The sequence below is a fragment of the Antechinus flavipes genome, chromosome 2 (assembly GCF_016432865.1).
Source record: "Antechinus flavipes isolate AdamAnt ecotype Samford, QLD, Australia chromosome 2, AdamAnt_v2, whole genome shotgun sequence".
Classification (NCBI taxonomy): domain Eukaryota; kingdom Metazoa; phylum Chordata; class Mammalia; order Dasyuromorphia; family Dasyuridae; genus Antechinus; species Antechinus flavipes.
Window position 1 is genome coordinate 442,022,260 of NC_067399.1, and position 24,912 is coordinate 442,047,171.

The 24,912-nt window shown below is 38.0% G+C and overlaps 1 long non-coding RNA gene across 1 annotated transcript in view; it reads right to left on the reverse strand.

The window, feature by feature from the left end:
* Positions 1-20,231: 20,231 nt before the first annotated feature.
* The window catches only part of LOC127550390 (uncharacterized), a 52,276-nt gene continuing 47,595 nt past the window's right edge, over positions 20,232-24,912 (reverse strand). The window contains exon 3 of the long non-coding RNA XR_007950858.1: positions 20,232-24,058. This is a non-coding gene — a long non-coding RNA (uncharacterized LOC127550390). The remainder of the gene's footprint in view (positions 24,059-24,912) is intronic.

The following is a 24,912-nucleotide window of genomic DNA, read 5'->3' on the forward strand; positions in this document are numbered from 1 at the left end:
GAATATGAAAGAGTGAGGGAGAAAAAATAAAAGGAGAACAATAATAAAAACAAGAGACAGAGATAAATAGAAAAAGAGTGCAACTTGCTAGGGAATTTGAGACAGGATTGGGATCAAGGGCACAAGTAGAGGGATTGACCTTGACAAAGAGAAAAGTCACCTTTTTCTGTCAAAGACTATAGCTAAGAAGAAGAGAATGATGTAAAAGAATTTTGAGGTATAGAAAGCACTCAAAATGGGTTCTATTTTTTCAGTAATGTAGGAGGCAAAATCTTCGTCTGAGAGGGAGGAGGAAGGGAGTTGTGTAGGAGACTTGAGGAGAGCAGAGTAAGTTTGGAACAGCTGCTGTAGGGAGTGTGATGAAGAGTTATAGGAAAGACATTGACTCATAAAGCCCTAAGATCATAAGATCTGAGATGAGGGGAACATCTGTGTTTAAATTCCTTTATTTTACACATAGGTAAATTGAGCCAAGGAGGTTATTTAGGTCACAGATGTGACTTAAGAAGCAGAGAGAGAATTTTAACCAGGGTCCTCTGGCTCCAAATCTGACACCCTTTTTTGTAATAACTCCAATATGTACCTTCTCTTCTCCCTTCCCTGCAGTCCCTTTTATGTGTTTTCAACCCACATTAGAACATGAGCTTCTTGTGAGCTCTTTCTTTCTGCATGAATTTGTATCAGTTTCTGGCTTATACTAAGCACTTGATAAATGTTTGTTGACTTGACTTGTAGCATCCTACCATCTGTCTCTTTCTGTACAATGACAATATTAAGCACTGTCAACTTCTCGAAGTTGTTGTGAGCTTTCAGTGTAGTAATGTATGTAAACTACTACATAAACATGGACCATTGTCATCATCATCATTATTATCATTACTATTGGATAAAGTCCCAAAGTCTAATCTCTTGATGATTCAGCCTGTTAAAACATCTCACAGAATCCCAGAGTTGGTAGAGATTTCAGAAATCATCTTAAATAATTCCTCCTTCATCAAGAATCTCTTCTACAGCATTCCCAACAGTTGGCCACCTAGTCTCTCTATGAAGGCCTTCAGTAACAGAGAACACTACTTTTCAAGGTATCCCACTCTGCTTTCAGTTAGCTTTAATTATTAGGAAGTTTCCCCCTAATATAAATTCTAAATCTTCCAGTTCTATCCATAGCTTTTAGTTTTGCCCTCTGGGGCCAAGCAAGACAAGTGTAATTCTTTTCTTATATGACAGTCCTCCAAATATTTGAAGATAGATATCATATCCCCACCCCATGTCTTATTTTCTCTAGGCTTAACATCTACTGACCCTTCAAGTTTTGCAACCATTTTTTGGTATAACACTCATCAAAGCCTTTTTTCAGTTCCCAGAAAGATTAAAATTTACTATTTCCCTTCTTATCCATAGTCAAGCTCCTGTGAAAAAATGAATAAATTAACCAAGCATGATTTCTCCCTTGGAGAAATTATGTTGCCTAGGCACGTCCCCCCTGCCCCGACGTGTTCTGTTCCCAGCTAGAATGAAGCAATTAGGATACCATCACCTGGGCTGAATGTCCCTGAGGCAGGAGAGAGTGAGCCACAGGTGCCTTTGCTAGGCAGCCAGAAGCAGGTGAATGTGCGTAGGAGGGCTTTTCAGTGAGCTCTAAGGCTGGTTTCTTGTCTTTGGGAGCTGTCCAGCCAGCAATTGGCTTGGAAATAGGGTTCCTCAGGAATGTATGACAAATGACCAAAAAGCAGAGAATAACAGTCATGGTAGCCACAGCATAGAGAGGGAGTAGACAGAAAGCATACAGAAAGAGGAAGGATAGTGGAACTCAGGGAGCTGTCCAGCAGTCAGGACTCAGAGGGCTGGAAAAGAACTCCCTTGAATTCTTAAAAACCAGGACTAGGTTATCCCTGTGATAAAGGGCAGAGACAAGGATGTAGTGATCTATAGAAAAGACCAAAACTGTAGAGAGGGAAAAAGGCAAATTTCTTTAAGTAGAGACATGGTGTTAGTAGAAGCTCTGAGATTTAGGCATTGGCAGAAAAACCCAACTTGGTATTTTTCCCACTGAGCAAAACCATTACTAGGCCAGCTTACTTTTGGCATTATCCCAGGGTGTGAAATTTCAAGGGTGCTGCCAGTAATATCCCAAGATATGCTCTTCTTTCTGCCCAAGTAGTGATTACTCCTTCAGCATCCTAGAAGCCTTTAGTTGTTCCAGGGTGTGCTTTTTCCCCCCTTCTGGTGATTATAACCTAGGTGAGATCTTCCCAACCCCTGAATCCTTGCCTCAGAAACAAAAAAGTCCCAGTTATAGCTTTGTTTCTCAGGCTATCTTCAATCAGAGTTGTTTCTGTTTGAAATCAAGGGCTTTCTCTCCTCCTTCCCATTATTTGCCTTAGCTTGTATTTATGGGGGAATTTGCATGTAAATTTATAACCTCAAATCATTTTTGCAGCAACACCTTGTGATGGTCTAAATATAGATGGATGACTTCAGCCTGAAATTGGAGACAAAAAACGGGGCCCAAATACTATTCTATGAAAGTTCTGCAATGAAGGGATAGCTTGGACTCTGCTCCCAGGGGAGAAAGATTTAAAGGATTTGTGGAAGGATAGATGATTCAGCAACCCTATCCCACACAGGTTAAAATGGTAGTTGGTATCATTCGATCAAATTTCACAGGGGTCCATATGACACTCTAGTAAGCATTGTAAAGCTAACAGAGCCGAGAGAGCAATTCATCCATTCATTCAACAAATAATTCCTCAGTACTAGCTATCTTCTTAGTGCTGAAGGACAGAATAATGACTGACATACTGTCCTTACTCTTAAGGTACTCATGGTGTAGAAGGGGAGGAAAAACATGAACATACATCCTTACAAATATAACATGCCAAAATATAATATGTGGCCTTTTCATATCCATCCTCTTCAATATAGCTTTAAAAATCTTACCAGAATTTTATGTTGCCTTTAACTTCCTTTGCCGATCTCAACTCATTCTGAGTTTTAGCATGTCTTCCTCTGTCCTTATAGAATTGTGGCACACTTTTGTGTTCTAGTAGGTAGGTGATGGAGTGAATAGAGTGCTAGATCTGGATCCAGGAAAACTGGAGATAAAAATGTAGTTTCATTTATTGGCTGTGTGATCCTAAGCAAGTCACTTTCACTCTAAGCCTCAATTTCCTCACCTGTGAAATGGAGAAAAGAATAGCACTTACCTCACAATATTGTTGTGAGGTTCAAATGAGATAATGTATATAAGGTGTTTTGCACACCCCAAAATGCTCCATAAATATTATCTATTCTTGTTCTCCCATTACTTTTCTTTGTTTCTATTTTCTGTACACATATTAAATGTGAAATGATTGGTGAATTCTCAGTTCATCAACATTGGTCTTTTTAGACAGCTCCTTTTTTCCTTCCTCATTGAATTTGTTCCTTTTTTCTGTTTTCAGAATTTCATTTTTTGAGAATTTTTCATTCTTCCACAGCTGATTTTGATTACAGAATTTTAGTTCATGGAATCCTACCTATTTTTCTTCTGAACCTTTTGAAATATACTTTTCTAAAATATGCCAATATATGCTTGATTTTCTCTCCTATTACAAAGTATAGAAAGAAGTAGTCACCTTCTTCCTCAAAGTTCATTTCATTTCTAATCCATAAATCAGTTTCTCCCTGTCAGTGAGAATAACATTTAGAATATAATTTCTTTTTACTCATTCCTTCTTTTTTTAATGATAAACTTTTTATTAAAGCAAGTCAGAGAAGTTAGCTCTTTTGTTAACCCTGCAAGCACTATACCATAAAATTCTAGGGATGTGGATAACCTTCCTGTATTCAGTTGTCAATGATCAACAAACTCCCCCACTCATACTTTATCCAACACAGTAATTCTGAAACTCTGGCTGTCATTATTCAGATTCCTGTCTCCAAATCCCACTTCTGTCTAATCTCTTATCTACTTCTACCTCCTAGAATTGTTTTGAAGATTAAATAATATGATATTTGTAAAGCACTTTGCAAACCTTAAAGCACATATGATTGTTGTTGCTGTAATTGTTATTATTATTCTTTGCCTCTTCCTGCCCCAACAAAAGTCTCACTATAAAGCTACTCACCTCTTCCATTATTTTCTCTAGAATGCTTGCTTCATAAGTTAAAAAAAAAAACAAAAACTTTCTTTCATCTTAAATGTTTTCCTTTCCTACTCCTTCCTTCTCCTAGTTCTCAGTAAGACTTAGTTTCCTCTTGATGATTAATCAAGACTACACCATTCCTTTTGTCTTGCAACCTCAAGCCTGTTTTTCATTGTCACTATGATCCCCAATTTCTTGACCCCTCAGTATCTTCCCAGAACATTGTCCTTGCATTAGCTATATACTTGCCATCTTGGTGAACCAATTCAACAATGTCCTCATCTCTTAAATTCCTTGTCCCCCTCATTCTACTACTGATATTTTCCTGCCAAATTTAGTCTTGGATTTCTTTTACCATTCAGTGCCTTCACTTTTATTCATTTGTTGTTTAATGAAGTGGGAGAAAATAATGAAATCATACTCACTGGGTCCACTACAAATTTATTTTACATAATCTCAACTAGGCCCTCACTATAAAAAGGCTCTTCTTTTATACTTCCCTCATTGATTCACCATTCTATTTACTCTAATGGCTGTTTAAATCTTTTCAATCTTCCTCAAATCTCTCATAGCTCTTCTCCCCCACCCCCATCATCTCAGTTGAGAACTTTTCCTTATATCTAACTGAAAAATTAAGGCCATTCACTGAAAGCTCTCTCTCTTTTTCCTTCCTTCTCATTTCATATCATTCAGATGTCTCCTGCCACTATCTCCTCTGTCCACATTTGTTTTATGGGAAAAGGCAGATCTTCTTCATGACAAGGAAATGCATTGACATGCACATGATTCCATTCCATCCTATCTTCTACATCAGATTTCTCCCTCTCTCACTTATCTTTATCTTCCCGTATACTGGATACTTCTCTATTTCTTAAAAATCTTACACTGTCTCCTCTACCTCCAAAAAACCCCTCATTTGATCCATTCATCCTCACTAGCTACTATCCTCTATCCTCTTTATGGCTGAATTCCTTAAGATGTCTGGCTTATAATCAGTATATCATTTTCTTTATACTCATTCTCTATTTGACTCTCTACACTCTGGCTTCTGATCTCATCTTTCAATGAAACTGCTTTCTCCAAAGTTACCATCAATCTCTTAATTGTTAGATCTAATGGCCTTTTCTAAATCCTCACCCTTTTTAAACTCTTTGTAGATTTTGACACCACTGGTTATCCTTTTCTCATTGATACTCTTTTCTCTTTAGGTTTTCATGACTGTGTTCTCTTTTGAATCTCTGTCTGTCTTTCTGATCATTTTTTGCTGGTTCTTTATTCAGGTTACTCCTTTAAATTTTTTTATATTTATTTTTGTTTATAGAATAAAACAAGTGTTTCCATAAGAGTATAATAAAAAGCTGATTTCATGTGAAACTGCAGATCTATTATGTACATCTTATTATTCCTTTTAAAGATATACTAAGTTATAATATGTTTCTTTTTTCTTTTTTTTCTTCCTTTCCCCCTCTCTAGAAATAATTACTATTAGATACAAATATATTATATGTATATGTACATATATATATATATATACATGTATATATATTATACATGTAAAATCATTCTCTATATACTCCTATTTATCAATTCTTTCTCTGGATGCAGATAATATCTTACTTCATATGTCCTTTGTAGTTAATATGACAGTAGGTCTCATAAGGTTCTGTCTTGGACCTTTTTCCTTCTCTCTCTACTGTTTCACTTGGTGATCTCATCAGCTCCATGAATTCAATTATCACCTCTTTGTAGCTGGTTCTCAATCCTACCTCAATCTTTCTCCTGACTTCCAATCTTGTATCTCTAGCTGCCTGTTGGACTTTAAAAGCTGGGTGCTCCTAGATATCTTAAATTCAATATGTCCTAAACTGAATTTATTATTTTTCTCCTCATCCACTTTCAAACTTCTTATTATTGCCAAGGACGCTACCACCCTCCCAGTTACCCAGGTTTGCAAACTAGGTGCCATCTTTCACTTCTTATTCACTTCCCAATCCCATATCCAATCTGTTGTTAAGGTCTGTTGATTTGATCATAATATCTCTTACATACTTCCAATCCCTTTCTTGATTTTGATATTGCCACTACTCTTGTGAAGTCTTTCAGTTGTAATGTGGTTGATTTCCCTGCCAAAGTCTTTCTGGCCTCTACATATCAAGCCACACTGCCTCTCTTTCTCTATGATTGTCACACTATCATGCTATCATGCGTGTTCACTCTGATTTTTGGATTTTCTCATATGATGGTACTTATCTTCTTAATATAAAATATTGTCCCTTCACTTTTTACCTACTCTTTTTAATTTGAATAAGTCATATTAAGAAAGACATATATCACAGGCAGTGGCCCTCTTCTTACAAATTTTCAGTGATGCCTCTTTACCTTAGAAATTTTGATTCTTCTAGCTGGAGACCTAAACTATGCATAGATATTTAATGTCATTGATTTTTCTACTGGATCCTTGGGGAGCTTCTGAGTATGTCAAAAACAATTCTGCCTATATTGTAGCTTTTTTCTTTGGTAGCAATCTTGATAAATTTCTCTTTCCATGTATCCTTCCCCTATCTTTTGTCTTCTCATCTCTCACATCATTTTCATGATGATAACTAGAGAGCTCCTTCCTCCATCCTTTTCCCTTTTAAAGTAATTTTGATTAGGTTTACAAGACAAATACATTCTTAACATTCTTTGTTAGGTGCGTTTCAGCTCTGGCCAGGATCCTATCATTCCTATGTTTTCAACTGTTCCAGAAATCCAAATACCATTCTCAGACACCATCTTGTTAGTCATCTGTTTGCCTCTAAAATCAGCTTTTCTTTTTTGCTATCCCTTACCTATAATGGGCAATCGCAACAAAAAACACCACCTGTGTCCTATGGGTTTTATTTTCCTGCCCAGAACTTTTCAATCTTGGTATGCTTTGCTAGGTTCTTCCTGGCAGTTGTTTATGCCACATAACTCACCAGAAGTGGGTGGTAGAAAGATAGCCATCCATTTAGACACATTTTAGAAGATTCTGTTATGTCTCAGATACATAACCTAGAATGGACCTTTTTATTGTTGTTAGCAGATTGATGGATAGCTATCTCAATGACTCTTCTCTCATTTCTCTAACCCTTAATGGATGATCTACTACATGAGTGCATGTGTGATCTACATTGTCACCTCTCAGACAACAAGCAGCAGAGCTTCTTCCCCAGGGAATTTAGCCTCTCCCTTTCTCCTTCACAAACAGCTTCATATTTCTTTCTTTCTTTTTTTCCCCTGAGGCAATTGGGGTTAAGTGACCTGCCCAGGGTCACACAGTTAGGAAGTGTTAAGTGTCAGAGGCCAGCTTTGAACTCAAGTCCTCCTGACTTCAGGGCTGGTGCTCTATCCACTGCACCATCCAGCTGCCCCTCATATTTATTTCTTAGCTTGAAATATATAATGATCCCCCTTACATTCTTTCTCTAGATGATCTGAAGATGCTAAGCTATCCATTGCATCCTGGACCATCATCAGAAGTCTAGACTTTTGTCTTGTCACTGGACTATGATAACTCTAGAACAGAGTGAGACTGACCACTCTGTACTACTCTTGCCTTATTTAAATTCAATTTATTCACAAGTCAAGATATTATCTGTGATATCACTTGTCTTTTTCAAAAATGAAGGACAACAACAACAACAATTTGTCCACCCTCCAATTTCCTAACACAGATATGAATTTAATTTTTAGATAATGGTTTTCATATGGAATGCATTCTTTCCATATTTTTAATGGAGCACTTAACTGTCCTGAAAAATTGGAGTGTGGAAAAGCATTCCTTGAGTCCCTTTGCCCCCTCTTCTAAAATGGAGACCAGCTGGCACTTCCTGAATAGATAGTAGTCATTTGACTGTAGAACAAATAAAACCATTATTTGCTCATTGCAAGTGGAAATCAAACCCACTGCCACTTAGACTAGAAAGCAGTGGGCCCATTTTTGAACCTTTGTAGACACTCACACTAATAATACGGTGAATGATCATTGAAGGAGATTGAGAAGGAACGATCAGCCAAGTAGGAGAACCAGAAGAGAAGAGTGTCATGGATGCCAAGCAAGAAGATGCTATTCAGGATGAAGGGGTAATTGATAATATCAAAAATTACAGAAAGAGCAAAGACTGTAAAAGGCCTAATAAAAAGACATTAGATTTAGCAGGTAAGAGATCTTTAGTAGCCTTAGAGAGATTGGTTTCAATTTAGTGGCGACTAGTGCAAGAGACTAAAAAGTGAATGTGTGGTAAGGTAATAGAACAACTGAATGGTAGACTACTTATAGAAATTGATAGCATAAGAGAAAAGAAGCTTGTGAAAAAGATTGATAGCTTGTGAGTGTTACAGGGTCAAGTGAAAATTTAAAGATGTGAAGATCTGGGCATATTTATAGGCATCAGAATGGGAGAGAATAAGTGTGGAGAGATTGAGATGAGTAAAAGATTGGGAAGCAAAAAGAAGAGAAGGAAAGGGAATGAGATTGAGGATACATATGAAAGGGGGTAGTTTTGACAGTGAGAAAGGTCTCTTGATTCTGAGTCTATAGTAAAGAAAGTACATAGGGGAAAATACAGAGAACTTGTGAATAAGGGAAATGAGGGATTTAATGATCGATGGTCTTGATATTTCCCCAGCTATTATCATCAGCTAGGGCAGCGACATGGCATGAAAGATGGAGTATTGGTCCTGGAGTCAGGAAGACTCATTTTTAAAAGTTCAGATCTGGGCTCTGATACCTCCTAGCTGTGTGACTCTAGTTGTGTGCCTCAGTTACTCATCTGTAAAGTGAGCTGGAGAAGAAAATGGCAAACCATTCTAGTATCTTTGTCAAGAAAATCCCAAATGGATTCATGAAAAGTTGGACATGATTGAAATGACTCAACTACAAAAACATCATAAGCTAAAAGAATGTGGGGGCTAAACTGAAGTTTAAGGGGAAAAGGTTTAGAACAGTTGTTGAGGGAAGACTATAAAGCCAATTAAGGGAAGAATAAAATTAATCAACTGATATTTATTAAGGGCCTATAACACATAATCACAAAACTATCCTACCAACGCAAATGAAGAATAGGTTTAAAGTCAATATGTAAAATGGAAATGAAAATATAGAAAAATGTGAAAAGAGAGAATTTGAGGTTATGGAAGTAGAATAGTTATAGATGATGGTGAGATCTGACATTTGTGACTGCTTCCTTTTCCCAACACTCACCCTTAATCCCCAAATAACCTAACCCTAAATAATAATCATTTGTTTTCTGTTCAGGCCAGATACTTTGAGGTCCTTTACCTCTCAGACTCATATTTTTGTAATGGTAAATTGGACTATATTTTGTCTTAATTCTTACCAAGTCCTTAGTCATTGAATGAACATTGCCTTAGACAAACTGAGACCTGAGAAAGCCCTTAATTTAGAAAGACCAAATCCTGCATCTTGGCCTGTAATATTCTCCCTAAAATGTAACATTCTCTGTTAAGGTTTTCTTGGGGTCTCGGAGCAGCAGCCTTCCTTTCAGTTCAGTAATCACCACACAAGTACAGCCAGGTGTTAAAGTCCAAATCCTTTATTGTCTCTTTCAAAGTCTTATCTCCTTTACTTGGGCCTTGGCTAGTTTTCTGGAGGCCTTCCAGAGTCTTGATTTCAGTGGAGAAGCAAAGGAGGAGAGCCTGCCATCAAGGTGGTGTGAGATGGGATGAATCTGTCTGAGTCCAAGGGCTTGTGCTCCAGCCTTCAGCCTCGTCTTCTGTCTGCTTGTCTTTGAATCTCCCTGGCTGAGGCTTCTAGCTTATATGCTCCACACTGAGTACAAACCAATCATTATATCACTGGGAAACCATTATTTGTTGTAAGATTAAATTAATGCTAAACTAGATTTAACTATTGTCTCCTCAATTCCACTCAGTACCTTGTTTCAAGTTCTGGCCCATAACATCTCCTTGTAGGATTAAATCAATCATACTGAACCATGCTAAATTAGATAATTATTGTCTCTATCAGTTCCACTGATTTAGTATCTTGTAAGCATTCTTTGTTTCAAGTTCAGAGTTCTGGCCCATAACACTGGTCTTTTACTAAACAAATTGGCTTTTATCTTGCTGCTGGACTAAATGATTCTGGAAGAAAGAGTGAGGTTGATGACTTTGCACAGCTCTGTCTCATTTAAATCCAAATCATGAGCAAGTTAAGACATCACACTTGTGATATCATTGGTCCTCTTTGAGAACAAAAAGTTATCAACAACAGCAGCAACAACAACAATCCTCAACTCCTGTGCCTTAGACACAATTGAGATGGAGGTCACAGGAGTTGGGGAGGTTGATGAACACTGAAATCTTCAATGAGAGTGGGAATTGGAGTGAGCTGGACAGGAACTCCTTGGGAAATGAGTAGAATGCCCTAGGGCTGATAAATATTTGGGTAGGTGATACAAGCAGATAGAGTGATACTGAAAGGAGAAAAAGTTGTTGAGGGATGGAGATCTAGCAGAAGTCTAATAGCGACAAGGGGAAGCAAGAAATATATCAATTCCTCTTCCTGACTTGACATATTTTAAGGACGAGGACCTGAAATGTAAATGCATTTTCTGTGAGCACCAAAAGATACATGAAAGTGCACAAACAGAAAAGAAATAAGACAAAGTGGAAGAGTTGTGGTTTCAGGAGCTAGAGGAGGATAGGAACTGAGGAACATAGGCTTGAGTAGAATAGGTATGTAGTTATAGGGATAGATAGCAGGAAATAGATCTTTTTTTGTCATAACAGATGGTGACTGTGACTCACAGGGATTAGGTGAGTAGGAAGGGAGAGTTTGCTAGGTACAGGATGGAAGGAGCTTCTCACTTGATTCAGGGCAGTAGATGCTACAAAAGATAGCATATTGGGCCTGGAGTCAAGAAGACACATCTTCTTGAGTTCAAATCTGGCCTGAGACACTTACTAGTGGACAACTCACTTAATTCTGCTTGCTTCAGTTTCTTCTTTTGTAAAATAATCTGGAGAAGGAAATAGAAAGCCAAGAAAATTCCAAATGAGATCATGAAGAATTGGACACTTTTGGACAATAATTCAGTTGGCTGGAGCAGAAGACTGGAGAGTTAGCATGTTTGCTTCATTCTTTTTGTCTCTCTCCATAAACCTTTTGAGGGGCTAAACGGTTAATATTAGTAGTGGCCAAAGGGTTGTATGGTGAAGGAGGCCTCTAGTATAGGATCATGGCCATTTCATCCTCCCATCCCTCTTCAGTGAAGGATGTGGACCATGTATTATAAGGTCATAGTTTGAGAGCTAGAGATCATGTAGTCCAAATGCTTCAATTTACAGGTGAAAAAACTGAGGTCTTTAGAAAATAAGTGACCTTCCCAAGATCACCCAGGTAAGAAGTGACAAAGTCAAGATCTAAACTTCAATGACTTTAGGGCAGTTAAATGGTGCAGTGAGCACAATCAGGCCTGAAGTCAGGAAGATTCTCCAGTTCAAATGTAACTTCAGACCCTTGCTAGTTGTGTGACCTTGGGCAAATCACTTCACTTTGTCTGCCTCCGTTCCTCACCTATAAAAGAAGCTGGAGAAGGAAATGGGAACCCTCCAGTATCTTTATCAGGAAAACTCCAAATGGGGCCATGAAGAGTCAGACGAGATTGAACAACTTCCACTGCACTAACTGCTGAAGTTAGGGTTGTGTTGTTGATAGCTAATCAACAAGCATTTTAAAGCTATGAGTCAGGTACTGTGCTAATAATGACTATATGTACAAACAAAAATATAAATAGAAACAAAAAAGACAGTCCCTACCCTTAAAAAAGGCTTATATTCTGATGAAGGAGGTCATATTCTAATGGGTTAGATGGTGAGTGAGAATGAGTGTGAAGTGACTACTTTTTTGGAAAAAGCTGATATAATTAAGGACATGGTAAGACACTTACCATGGAGCAACCAGGACCGGTATAGGGCTACCCTTAGCAAGGGCATCTGTTGTTTCTTTAGTAGTTCCTTCTCGCTCCTTACAGTCTGTGGCCCCCTACTTGATTAGACTGATTAAAAGTAAAGTAGGTGCCAATTCAGTAGCCAACAGCAAGGAAGAGTACAACCAAATATACTGTAAACATAGACCTTAGGATCTCCATTGGAACAAAGAAGGATTTGGGGATAACAGATCTTGGCAAAGCAGGAATCAATATCTATGAGTATAAAAGGAGCCAAAAGGTTAGATCAAATGGCTTATTATGGCATCTGGATCACATGAATGGAGATAGTACTCTGAAGCTGGAGTCAGGAAAACCTGAGTACAAATTCAGTCTCAGACTAGTTATGTGATCCTGAAAAGCCTCAGTTTTCTTATATATAAATTGGGAGTAATAATAGCACCTTACTCCTAGGGCTTGGGGGATAAAATGAGACGATATTTGTAAAATTTCCTGCCAATCTTTTAAGTATATTGTTATCATTATTGTCTTACCTTTAGTGACATCTTTTGTGGCAATCATTATGCCGCCCTTATCTTATCTGTCTACATCCTTCTTCCTCTCTTATTGAGTATTGGATAACTGTTCATTCAACAAAGACATATCTAGTACTTATTACACAGTAAGGTACTATGCTGAGTCTGGGGGTATCAGCCAAAAATTAAATAGCCCCTGGCTTCAAGGAACTTATATTCTCCAGGATAGGAAAGACATGTACAACAATAACTTCAATGACATGAGTACTAAGGAAGGCAAAAAGCAAAGGGAGATTTTATGTGTGTGTTTTTATGTGTGTGTGCATGTGTGAGAGAGACAGAGACACAGAGACAGAGACAGAAAAAGAGACACACACAGAAACAGAGACAGAGAGAAAGAAAGGAAGAGAGAGATGTGGCAGCATCTGATTTAAATCTGGAAGGAAAGAAGGATCCTCAATAGCTGAAGATGAGAAGGGGAAGAATATGGGTGGTAGCCTAGGCAAAGGCATGGAGATGATGATAACAGGTTGGACAAGAATAGGTGCTGGAGAATCCATCAATCTGGCCAGACAATATAGTATGTCAAGGGAAGTATTATGAACTGAGTTAAAGCAAGTTTGTAGCAGAGAATTGAATGCCTGGAAACATCATTTCGTTGGTAACAGGGAGCCAATGAAGATTTTTGAGTAGAAGAATTTAATTGAGGATGTTGATCAGAGCAGTGGTTTAGGAAGATTCCTCAGGGAGGGCTGTGAAGGGAAGATTGTAATAAGTGAGACTGATGGCAGGAAAATCAATAAGGAGCATGTACAGTTGCATTGGCAAGAAAAGACAAGAATTATGTGAAGACATTTTCTATTTGCAGGTCAAACATTTTTATTCTTTTATTTAAATATGGTGAAATAAAACTTGCCTAAAAATAAACATAACCATTTAATTTTTTTCTGGAACTTGAGGGTTTCCGGGTTTGAGGTATTGATAAGCCCAAGATATTGTCCAGGGAGGGATAGGTGTCAATCATAGTCAGCAGATCAGCATTGAAGAGCTGTTAACAGGAGGTATTCACATGCTTAGTGTTGATCTGAGTTCAAAGTACAACTCTGGATCTTATTGGCTGTGTGATCTTGAACAGATTATTTAACCTTATCTGTAAATGAAAGCATTGGTCTAAATCAGTGGTATCATACTTAAAAAAAAACCCAAAACTTAAAAAAACCAAATATTAATATCATCTATATCCTATTGCATTTAAAAATTTATTACATGTATTGATATTATATAATATACATATATTATGTAAATAATAAAATGTGTTATATATTTTAATTTAGTTCAGGCCACACTCAGAGTAGTGTTGGAGGAAGGAGAGGTGAACTCCTTGAGTTCAAATGGTTTCTAAGATAGCCAGGTGGTATAATGCCCAGCTTCTTAAACTGTAGTTTATGACCACATATAGGGCCTTATAACAATGTAGGAGTCATGAAATTATGATTTATTATCAATAAATGTTTGATTTGTATAGATATTATATCTATACCTTGGGTGACGTAAACATTTCTCAAGCAAAAAAGATTCATGAATGGAAAAATTTAAGAAGCCCTGGTGTAGTGCATGGAAACAGAAAATCTGAGTTCATCCTGCCTCTGATACTTACTAGGTGTGTGAACCTGGTCATTTCACTTCCCTTAGCCCCAATTTCTCCATTTGTAAGTTGGGGATAATTATAACACCTGCCTCACAGAGTTGCTGTGAGGATCAAATGAGATAACATATGTACAACATTTTGTACACTTTGAAGCACTTTATAAATGTGAGCCATTATGGTGATCCTAAGTAATGGGCTATTTTTCCTAACAATCTGTTTCCTCTAAGACCATCCTGGAGTGGGCGGGCCAGGGCTGACAACCAGATGACAGATTGAAGCCAAGTAAGTGAGCATCCTCTCATCCAGCTTTTCTAGGGTCACAGAGGGAAAGGGAGATGAAAATTTCAAATAACAAGATCAGGAGGAAATTCCGAGAAGCGAAGAGCTGTAACTTGGGCCCCTGTAGGGAGTGCAGGTGTAATAGGATTAGGCAATTGGAACTGCTCGAGGAATTGTAGGTCCAGGGGCCCCCTGAGGACCTCCAGGGACCATGTGTTTAGAAAGGCTGAGTGACCCACTCTGCATTATAGGGGGGCGTTCTGGCTACCTCCTGATCACCAGCATTAAGTTTACAGTTTGTGTTCTTTTCTCATTTCTCCCCTTAATGACACTTGTAACTGGAAATGTTATTTCCAGAGACATTATGGAAAAACACAGCAACCAACAAATATCTTTTAGAGCAGAATGTGCCCCTATGAGCATGGGAATCCACAGGCCTTTTCATATAGAGCTGGGCACTGACTCACTGACAAGTGAGCAGAAGTCCATGCAATAGCAATACATCAGCAAAAATGCCTCAGGTTGCCTGGTCTCCCCCTGAGAAGAGGACGTTGTCTCTGCAGGCTGTCATGGTGCTTCTTATACATCACATCAAGGGAGACAAAGGGAGAATTGGAAATTCTGGGAAATCACTCAGCCTAGAGAATGGATTTTGAGATAATTGGGAAACTGAAACCTTTTCCTTTTATGAGACAATCTGGTATAGTGAATGGAAACATGCACTGTGAGTTTAGATGTCTAAGTTCTAGTCCTGTTTCTGCCACTGATTTGCTGGATGATTTTGAACAAATATTGTCTGGGCTTCAATTGCTCCTTGGTAAAAAAAAAAAAAAAAGAGAAAATGCAGTAGTTAGTTTCAAAGAATTTAAGATACAAACCTGGAAGAGATCTTAGAGGCAATTAAATCTCAAGCTCTCATTTTGCAGATGAGGAACCTGTGGCACAGAGAGGTTTTGACTTGTCCAGCATGTGTCTGAAGCAGAGATTGAACCAAGTCTTCCTGACGCCAAGTCCAGCACTCTATCCATTAGACCAAGCTGTCTCTCACTGTCTCCTGTAACATTTCTGTGTCCGGAATGTTTCTTCTTCCCCAACCATTCTATAGTACTACCATTCATTTGGGTTTTGACAGTGCCAAGAACCACCTCTTCCTTCTGGTTTAGGTGATAGGTTCAAAGTGGGAAGAGAAATGATATTTAGTCCCATCTTCCCAGGGAGAGGCTTGGCACTGACTAAGCGTGGGCATCATTAAACATTTAAAGCTTAGTTTGTCACTACACCTGTTACAGGTGCAATGTAATGATGACAGTTGAATCAAATTCATCATTTGTTCTTTGTAGAGCCAGATAAAATTGCCATTGCTCATCCTTCTGTTGAAAAATAAGTGTTTATGAAGGATGTATATATATATATATATGTATGTGCATGTATCAACGAGCATGTATTAAGCATCTACTAAATGCGAGACACTGGGATATGTCCTATTCTCAAGGGGCTTCTTTCTATTACAGAGAAAAGCACATATGACAGAATAAAGGTAAAGAAAATAAAGACAAGGTGTTTTGACATAGAGGATGCTAACAATTGGGACATCTACCTTTATGTAAGAGGTGGTACTTGAGTTTGGTCTGGAATGAAGAAAGGGATTCTGGGAGGCTAGACTGAGGAAGCAGTGCAGTCCAGGCATCGGGAATAATGAATATAAAGACATGGAAATGGGAAATAAAGGCATGGAAAACAAAAATGAAATGTTATGTATAAAGAACAAAGAAGATTTTGTTCTGGCTGGACAGCAGAATGTACAAGGGAAATAATGTACTGTGTGTGTGTGTGTGTGTGTGTGTGTGTGTGTGTGAGAGAGAGAGAGAGCGGGGGGAGGAGAGAGAGACACACACACATGGGGGGAAGGAATAGGGAGAGAAGAAGAAGAGGAAGAGGAAGAGGGAGGGAGGGAAGAAGGGAGAGAGAGAGGAAAAAAAGAAAGAGGGAAAGCAGATGAGAGAGGGGGAAGGGAGAGAGGAAGAGGGGAAGGAAGGGAGGAAGAGAAGGGAAGAGCAGGAAAGAAGGAAGGAAAGAGGGAGATAACAATATTATGCTGTTCTGAATGAACACCATCAGTCCAGAAAAAAAAATCACATGAAAGTTGGAAGGGACCTCAATCCTGTCTAGCCAAACAAGACAATGAAAAGCATCCCCAATTATAACCTGTCCATCCTCCATTCAGGTGATAAAATAAAACAGATCTGACTGTGCCATCCTCATCCCCTATTCAATAAACTCTAGTGGCTCCCTGTCATTTCTAAGATCAAACAGAAAATCATTTGCTGGCATTTAAAGCCTTCACAACCTTCTTCTTCTCCAACCATTCTAGATTTTTATATCCTACCTCCCACTTTCCCCCAAGAATTCTGTGTTCCCGTGACCCTAGTCTCCTTGCTTCTCCTCAAAGAAGAAGATCCCTCCTCTAACATTTCATTTTCACTGGCCATCTCCTATGTCTGGAACTTCACCAGTTCTTTCCAACCATTCTGCTAAATTACCCAAGTCCTGTGGCTCTGAACACATAACATGTTCTTTTTTTCTTGGATATTAGGATTGTAAACATTGGCAATTATGAATTAAGCAAACGATCCCTTTGTTCCCTTATGCCCATATTCACACTGCTATGACTCACATATGCCAGGTGGGAATGGGAATGTCAGGGAGAGATATACAAAGGCCATTTGAGATTCTGAATCACAGAAAAAAAGAAATTTCTCCCACTGCCTTCATAAATAAAAGTTTCTTATTTTCAAGATTGGTTTCCTCCATTTAATCAATTGAGTAGAAGATGACATCCAATCTGATCATGGCAGGAGTGAAATCCTGCAGTTGGAGTCAGAGTTGAGCTAGAGTCCATGACCAATGCTGCAAGGGGTGGGAATGTTTTAAAAGAGAGCTGACATTTGTAAATAAATTGGCAGGAACAAGTCATGATATAAGAGCTGGTATTTAATAGTTATGAATCCATTTTATTTTTATTTTTATTTTTTTAAAAAATTTTTTATTTAATAATTACTTTATATTGACACTCGTTTCTGTTCCGATTTTTTTTTCCCCTTCCTCCCTCCACCCCCTCCCCTAGATGGCAAGCAGTCCTTTATGTGTTGGATATGTTGCAGTATATCCTAGATACAATATATGTTTGCAGAACCGAACAGTTCTCTTGTTGCTTAGGGAGAATTGGATTATGAATCCATTTTAAACCTCTATCTCATCTACATAGTCCAGTGCAACAAATCTGTTCATATTTGTTGCATAATGAGTACTGTGCTGGGGACCAAGCAAGATACAAAACTTTGATAAGATATATTTCCTGCCTTATGTAGGCAGGAAATGAGAGTATATTGGACTTAAAGAAAGGAAGACCTGAGTTCAAATTTCACTTCAGATAACAGCTTTGCAATTCTGGGCAAATCAATGAAATTCTCTGATTCTCAGTTTCCTTATCTGTAAAATGGGAATAGCCTTTACCTAATAAGGTTCTAGTGAGGATCCACTGAGATAACATGTACAATGCTTTGGAAACCTCAAAGTGCTATATGAATGCTAATTATTTAATTATGGTTATTATTGAAAATGATAATATTATCTTTATCCTCTACTTCAACTCCTGAATCAAAAATATGCTTTCCAACATCCCTGACATGGTTGGTCCAATCTGTACTTGAAGACCTTCAGTGATAGGGAAGTCATTACTTCCAAAGGCTGACCATTTCTGTGACAGAAAGCTTTCTTTGTTAGATGGTTTCTCATTATGTTGAATCCAAATTACTTCTACCTATCAGTCACAGTTCTATCTGCCCAATGGAAACACTCAATCAAACAGGCAAGTAAACCTTTATTGAATGTATACTTGGTGCCAGACATTGGGGATATAAGTAAAAAGAACGTAATAATTCTTCCTCGCAAAGAGTTCATATTCTAATAAGGGAGATAATTATGTATATAAATGTATAAAAATAAATAATTATCAAGAGAAGCAATTATATACAAGGTAGCTTGTGAAAGAGTGAAAACCCCCTTGCCCATGACCATCCTTTGGATATTTGAAGTTAATTATTATCATGCTCTCCCAAGTCTTCACATGAATTCTCTAAGATTATAGATGAATTCCCCTTGTAGACACAAAGGATTTTAGATTTCAATTCTTTGTTCTGATCATGTCTAAATCTTTGAGATTACATTTGGATTTTTTTTTGGCAAAAATTCTGGCGTGATATGACTTTTCCTTCTCCAACTCATTTTACAGATAAGAAAACTGAGACAACCATGGTCAAAATGTCTTGTCCTGGTTAGATTTGAATTAAGGAAGAGGAGTCTTCCTGATTCCAGGCCTGGTGCTTTATCCACTGAATCACTAGCTACTTAGGTTTTTAGTTTCTTCCCCCTTTTCCTTCTTTATTAGAATTATTCACAATTGTATTGTAAGACACATTTTTGAGGACTTCCATCAACTTGAAGCTAAATTCCTTCCAATCAGAATCTCAGTCATTTGGATCCTACATCTCCTCACACCAATCTTGTTGGGGTAGACACTGTAAGCAGTATTATATCCATTTTGTAGATATAGAAACTGAGGCCCTAATTAAATGACATAAAAGGTTACACAGCTAGTAAGAGGTAGAGTTGGTATTTGATCTCTGGTTATGTGACCACTACACAACTCATACAATCCTCTTGCCAGGAACAAATTTGTGTTCCACAAAGAGCCTTGCTGGGTTTCTTCCCCCCTTCTCTCTCCCCCCCCCCCCAGATGTTCAGTGAAGCTTTGAAGCCAGCAGGGAGTTTTGCTTTGCTTAGAATTTGAGGCATATCAAAATTAGATTGTTTTAAAAGCTTTTTTTTTTTTTTTACTTCCAAATCTACCTTATCTTTAAGCTATTTTCATTAAGAATGCTAATTGTTCAGACCTTGACTAATTCAGGCTTATTTTGATCTTACAGGATTATTCTCCTCAGCAACTCTCTATGTCAGACACAGCAAAAATTAACACTGAACTCCTTCCTGCAAACATCTCTGGAAGTCTAATGTCCTCAAGTTCTGTTATAAATAGACATTTATATGGATACACGATGATGAAAAGAGATTCTCCAAGAATAATCACAATTAGCAACATTTGAATAAGTGCGCAAAAATCTTTCTCAAATATGGACAAGGTGTAGCCAGAATTTGATAGCCTCAGGACAATGGTAATTGGTGTTTACAATTCAGGTAAGGCCAGCAAGATCAGTGCTTTCTTTTTAAATTTAAATTTAAATGTTCTTTTTATTATAAACCTAATAAACATCAATAAACATGAATATTTCAATATGAAAAGAAAAAGAGAATTGTATATTATGGTGGATTGCTACATATTTTAAAGTGTGTATTACATTTAATTTGACAATGACAAAGCTGCTCTGCTTGTCCTTGTCCCCTTCTGAGTTTCCTTCTGTATTGTGGATTTTCAAAATGTTTCCTTCCTTCCTCCCTTTTCTTTTTTTCTTCCTCCCTCCCTCCCTTCCTCCCTTCTTTCCTTTTTTCCTTCCTTCCTTCTTTTCTTCTTTCCTTCCTCCCTCTGTCTATCTCCCTCCTTGCTTTCCTCCCTCCCTCCTTTCCTCCTTCTCTCTCTCTCTCTCTCTCTCTCTCTCTCTCTCTCTCTTTCTTTCTCTCTCTCTCTCTCTTTCTCTCTTTCTTTTCTGCTTCCTCTTTCCTTTCCTCTCTTCTTTTCATGCCATCTTTTCCTTCCTTCTTTCATTCCTTTCTTCTTTTTCTCATTTTCTTCTTCCCTCTTTTCTTCCTTTCTTTTCTTACCACAGAAGTGTTCTTATTTTTTTTAAATTTAATTTTATTTAATAATAACTTTGTATTGACAGAATCCATGCCAGGATAATTTTTACACAGCATTATCCCTTGCAATCACTTATGTTTCGTTTTTTCCCCTCCCTCCCTCCCTCCCCCCCCCCCAAGATGGCAAGCAGTCCTATATATGTTAAATATGTTGCAGTATATCCTAGATACAATACATATTTGCAGAACCGAACAGTTCTCCCGCTGCACAGGGAGAATTGGATTCAGAAGGTTAAAATAACTCGGGAAGAAAATCAAAAATCAAATAGTTCACATTCATTTCCCAGTGTTCCTTCTTTGGGTGTAGCTGTTTCTGTCCATCATTTATCCAATGAAACTCAGTTAAGTCTCTTTGTCAGAGAAATCCACTTCCATCAGAATACATCCTCATACAATATCGTTGTCGAAGTGTATAATGATCTCCTGGTTCTGGTCATCTCACTTAGCATCAGTCCATGTAGGTCTCTCCAAGCCTCTCTGTATTCATCCTGCTGGTCATTCCTTACAGAGCAATAATATTCCATAACATTCATATACCACAATTTACCCAGCCATTCTCCAATTGATGGGCATCCATTCATTTTCCAGTTTCTAGCCACTACAAACAGGGCTGCTACAAACATTTTGGCACATACAGGTCCCTTTCCCTTTTTTAGTATCTCTTTGGGGTATAAGCCCAATAGAAACACTGCTGGATCAAAGGGTATGCACAGTTTGATAACTTTTTGGGCATAATTCCAGATTGCTCTCCAGAATGGTTGGATTCGTTCACAACTCCACCAACAATGCATCAGTGTCCCCGTTTTCCAGCATCTCCTCCAACATTCATCATTATTATTTCCTGTCATCTTAGCCAATCTGACAGGTGTGTAGTGATATCTCAGAGTTGTCTTAATTTGCATTTCTCTGATCAATAGTGATTTGGAACAAGAAGTGTTCTTCTTAACCGAGAAAAATAGCAAAGCCAAACAAATAAAAACATTGGCCATGTTAGGAAAAAATGTCTCATTCTGCTCCTCTTCTTTGCCAAGAGGTGGAAATCATGCTTCATCATTAGTCATTACATCAAACAAACATAAAAGTCTTTCAAAGTTATTTTATGGTATTGTGGTTATGTGGTCATCATGTAAATTGTTCTCTTTGTTCTGCTCATTTCACTTAGCATCATTTTTGCAAGTTTACCCAGATTTCTCTGAATTTGTCTTGAATGACTGATTTTTTTTTAATTTATTGGGGTAGCTAAATGGATCAGTGGATAGAGAACTAGCCCTGAAGTCAGGAGAACCTGAGTTCAAATCCAGCCTCAGACACTTAATACTTACTAGCTGTGTGACTCTGGGCAAGTCATCTAACCCCCCCAATTGCCTTTCAAAAATATAAAAATATCAGGAGTATAAATTCAAAAGTGTGACAGTCTCTGCTCTCAAGATATTATAAATTTCCATTGGAAGAGACAACAGAGTAGACTGGTGGCCAAGTAAGGATGTAGTCACAGAGAAGCCATAAGGTGGCTTCTCCTTCCACAGGCAATGAATTGATTTGAATGCTGTTGTTTTTTGACTGCAGGAAAGGTATATTTTACATTTTTGCAAGAATGGATGCCTAGCTTAGTAGACAATGTTGTTTTCAAAGAAGTAAGTGGGAAGGAGATGATGATAGAGAAGGTGGAAAGATGGTATTCACATGGAGCTATAGCAGAAAGTCTTTAAGGGCCTGGGGCTGGCTAGATATAGTGAATTCTCACAAAATGCTAGAGCCAAAGGGCAGGAGCTAAAGGTCCAGGTAGTAGGTGACCTTGACAGGAGTTGCAGCCCTGGGCAAGGTAGCTGGGACTGGCGAGATATAACTAGTCTCTGTTAGAGACCATTTCATTATTTTAATGTACTGTATTTTTATTTAGCTATTTCCTTATTGACAGGTAACCACTTTGTTCCAGTTGTTTGTTACAACAAAAAACAGTTTTAATTTGTCTGTATAGGTGGGCTCTCTTTCTATTCTAATTACTTTGGAAGGTGTCTCTTTTTAGATTGGTCTTCAATGAGTCTTTCTCTTTCACCTATCTTCTCTTCCCTCCACTAAGCAATCTGCTTTATGCCTAGAATCCCTTCTTTTTGGCCTTGCAGAAACTTTTTTCTTCCTTCAAAACTCAAGTCATTTTTTTTTCATGAAGCTTTCTTTAATCATCCCTAGTTGCAAGTGAATGTGTAAACAAGAAATCTTGGAACAACAGTAAGGAAACTTTAAAATGTTCTTTTCCTCCTCAATTTAGACCAGTGCTCTCGATCTTTGTCCCCATCATATTGGGCCTTGAAATATATTTAGCTGTGTATATTCTGTATCTTCTCTGATAGACCTTAAACTCCCTGAAGGCAGTGCTTATCAAATTTATAGCCCCCAAACTCAGACACAAGGCCTCGTGTAGACTAGGTGCTTAATGAATGTTTCATGAATTGGATGAAACTATGTTGCTCAAATGTGTTGATGGATAGTGTTGACTTTGGGGATCAAAATGAATGAATGAAAAACAGTGCTGTGTTCGAAGCACTGTGCTAAGCAAGGGGGATACAAATAGAAAAGCAAATCAATCTCCACTGTAAAGGAGCTTACATTCTATTGCAGTTGAGGGGAACAACATTCAGCTACAAGTCAGATGGAAAAGTTCTTAGAATCCAGTGACAAAGGAGATGCTACTGTTTCCTCATTAATATTATTTCCACTGATAAAATCCTATGAGTTTCTTATGTTCACCTAATTGACAGTACCAAACATTCTGGTGACAAAACCCTTTTTTTCTAGATCTTCAGTAATTGTGGTTTCTTATATAACCTACAGGAACAGTTGTGAGGTTGCATTCCGGAACGACTGTGAGGAGTGAGCAGGAAGGCTTTTTCTTCTCAAGTGCAGTTCAGGGTCCTAGACTGACTTGTTTGGGTTTCAGGGGAAATGATCAAGACCTGCTCAGCATATGCTACCTCCTGTTTCTTCTTCAGGATGCTTTGTTGCCACAGCTTGACTGGTTGTCCAGCCCTGTGGGTGATAGTTGTTGAAATCAGCTGGTCCCTTTTCTACAGGAGCTGTTTCCCCAGATTATGGCTATGAGGACTGGACTGGAAGTAGTAGTTGGGGAGGGAAGGGTACTGCTGCCATTCCCAGAGTGCTTGTACTCATCTGCCTGTGGATGGATTTGCTCACCAGTTATTAATAATGAGGAGAATGGGCCCCTTCTTCATAATGATTTCTTTCCTCAGTGATGTCGGGAGGCAGTGGGGCTGCTGAAAGCATGTCTGGCGGTTGGGAAGGGAGAGCTACGGCTAGTTCCAAGGCTCTTACATTCAAGGTTTTGTCTACAGTGAGGTCTGAATAGAATTGGTGAGCAAAGAGGCAATAGTGACTTAACTTGCCTGGTACATGCTGTCTCCTTTCTCTCCATCAAGATAGGAAGGTTCTCCTCCTCTTTCTGGTACTTCCAGGCTGTGTGACCATGGTTCTCTCAGGTCCTTCAGGCACATCTGTAAGCCTCTATGTGCTAATAAGTTGTACATTTCCTTTGGTGACAGGAGTTTCCTATATGGATGTAACCACATGTCTACGCCTTCAAAAAAATTTCCATTGCAGTCTTAGTGTGACATTGTGCTTTAAATCTTAGAAAATTGGCACTCCACGTATAGTTCTCTCTGTTACCTAATTCACAGAGTTGTTGAAAAAATAGGAGAAAATATGTGTAAAACTTTAAAAACATATAAGTATCACTTATTAGCTACAATGTTAGATTAATTAAAACTCATTTCCCATCCCAATTTCATGTGGTAGTCAGCATGGCATAAAGGATGGAAACTGGATTTGAACTCAGGAAGATCTAGATTCAAATTCTACCTTAATACTTAATAATTATGTGGTCCTATGTGAATTGCTTAGTTTTTTCATCTTCAAAATGAGGAGGTTAGACTTGATGATCCTTTAAAGTTTTTTTTAGTTCTAAATCTGTGATCCTATGATCCTGTGGTTATTATGCAATAGAAAAGAAGTTACCTAAAATAAATATAAAACACAATATGCATCCCATAATATAATCATAACATAATACAATGCTATATTACCATGTATCTATCCATGTATATATGCATATGTATATATCATATCATATATGTACACATGCATGTACATACATGTCTCTTTTTAGGTTGGTCCTCAATGAGTTTTTCTCTTTTACCTATCTTCTTTTCTCTCCAATAAGCAATCTACTTTGAATTCTACTCTGAGAGAAAATAGGTAAAAGAGAAAGACATTTCTACTTTGAAAAGGGTCAAGAGTATATCTTCAAGAACAGGGACTTTTCTAAAGATTGCTTTGCTTCTCAATCACAGGATTCATCCCTTTATTGACTCCAAAATTGTCCAACTGGTTTTTGATATTGTCCCAGGACTTAGGCATCTGAGCTAATCACTAGACTTTGCCTATGTGCTATTAGTTCTCTTCATTCAGTGAACAAATCCTTTCAAGTTAGTGAAAGAATTCTTCATATCATTTCACATGCC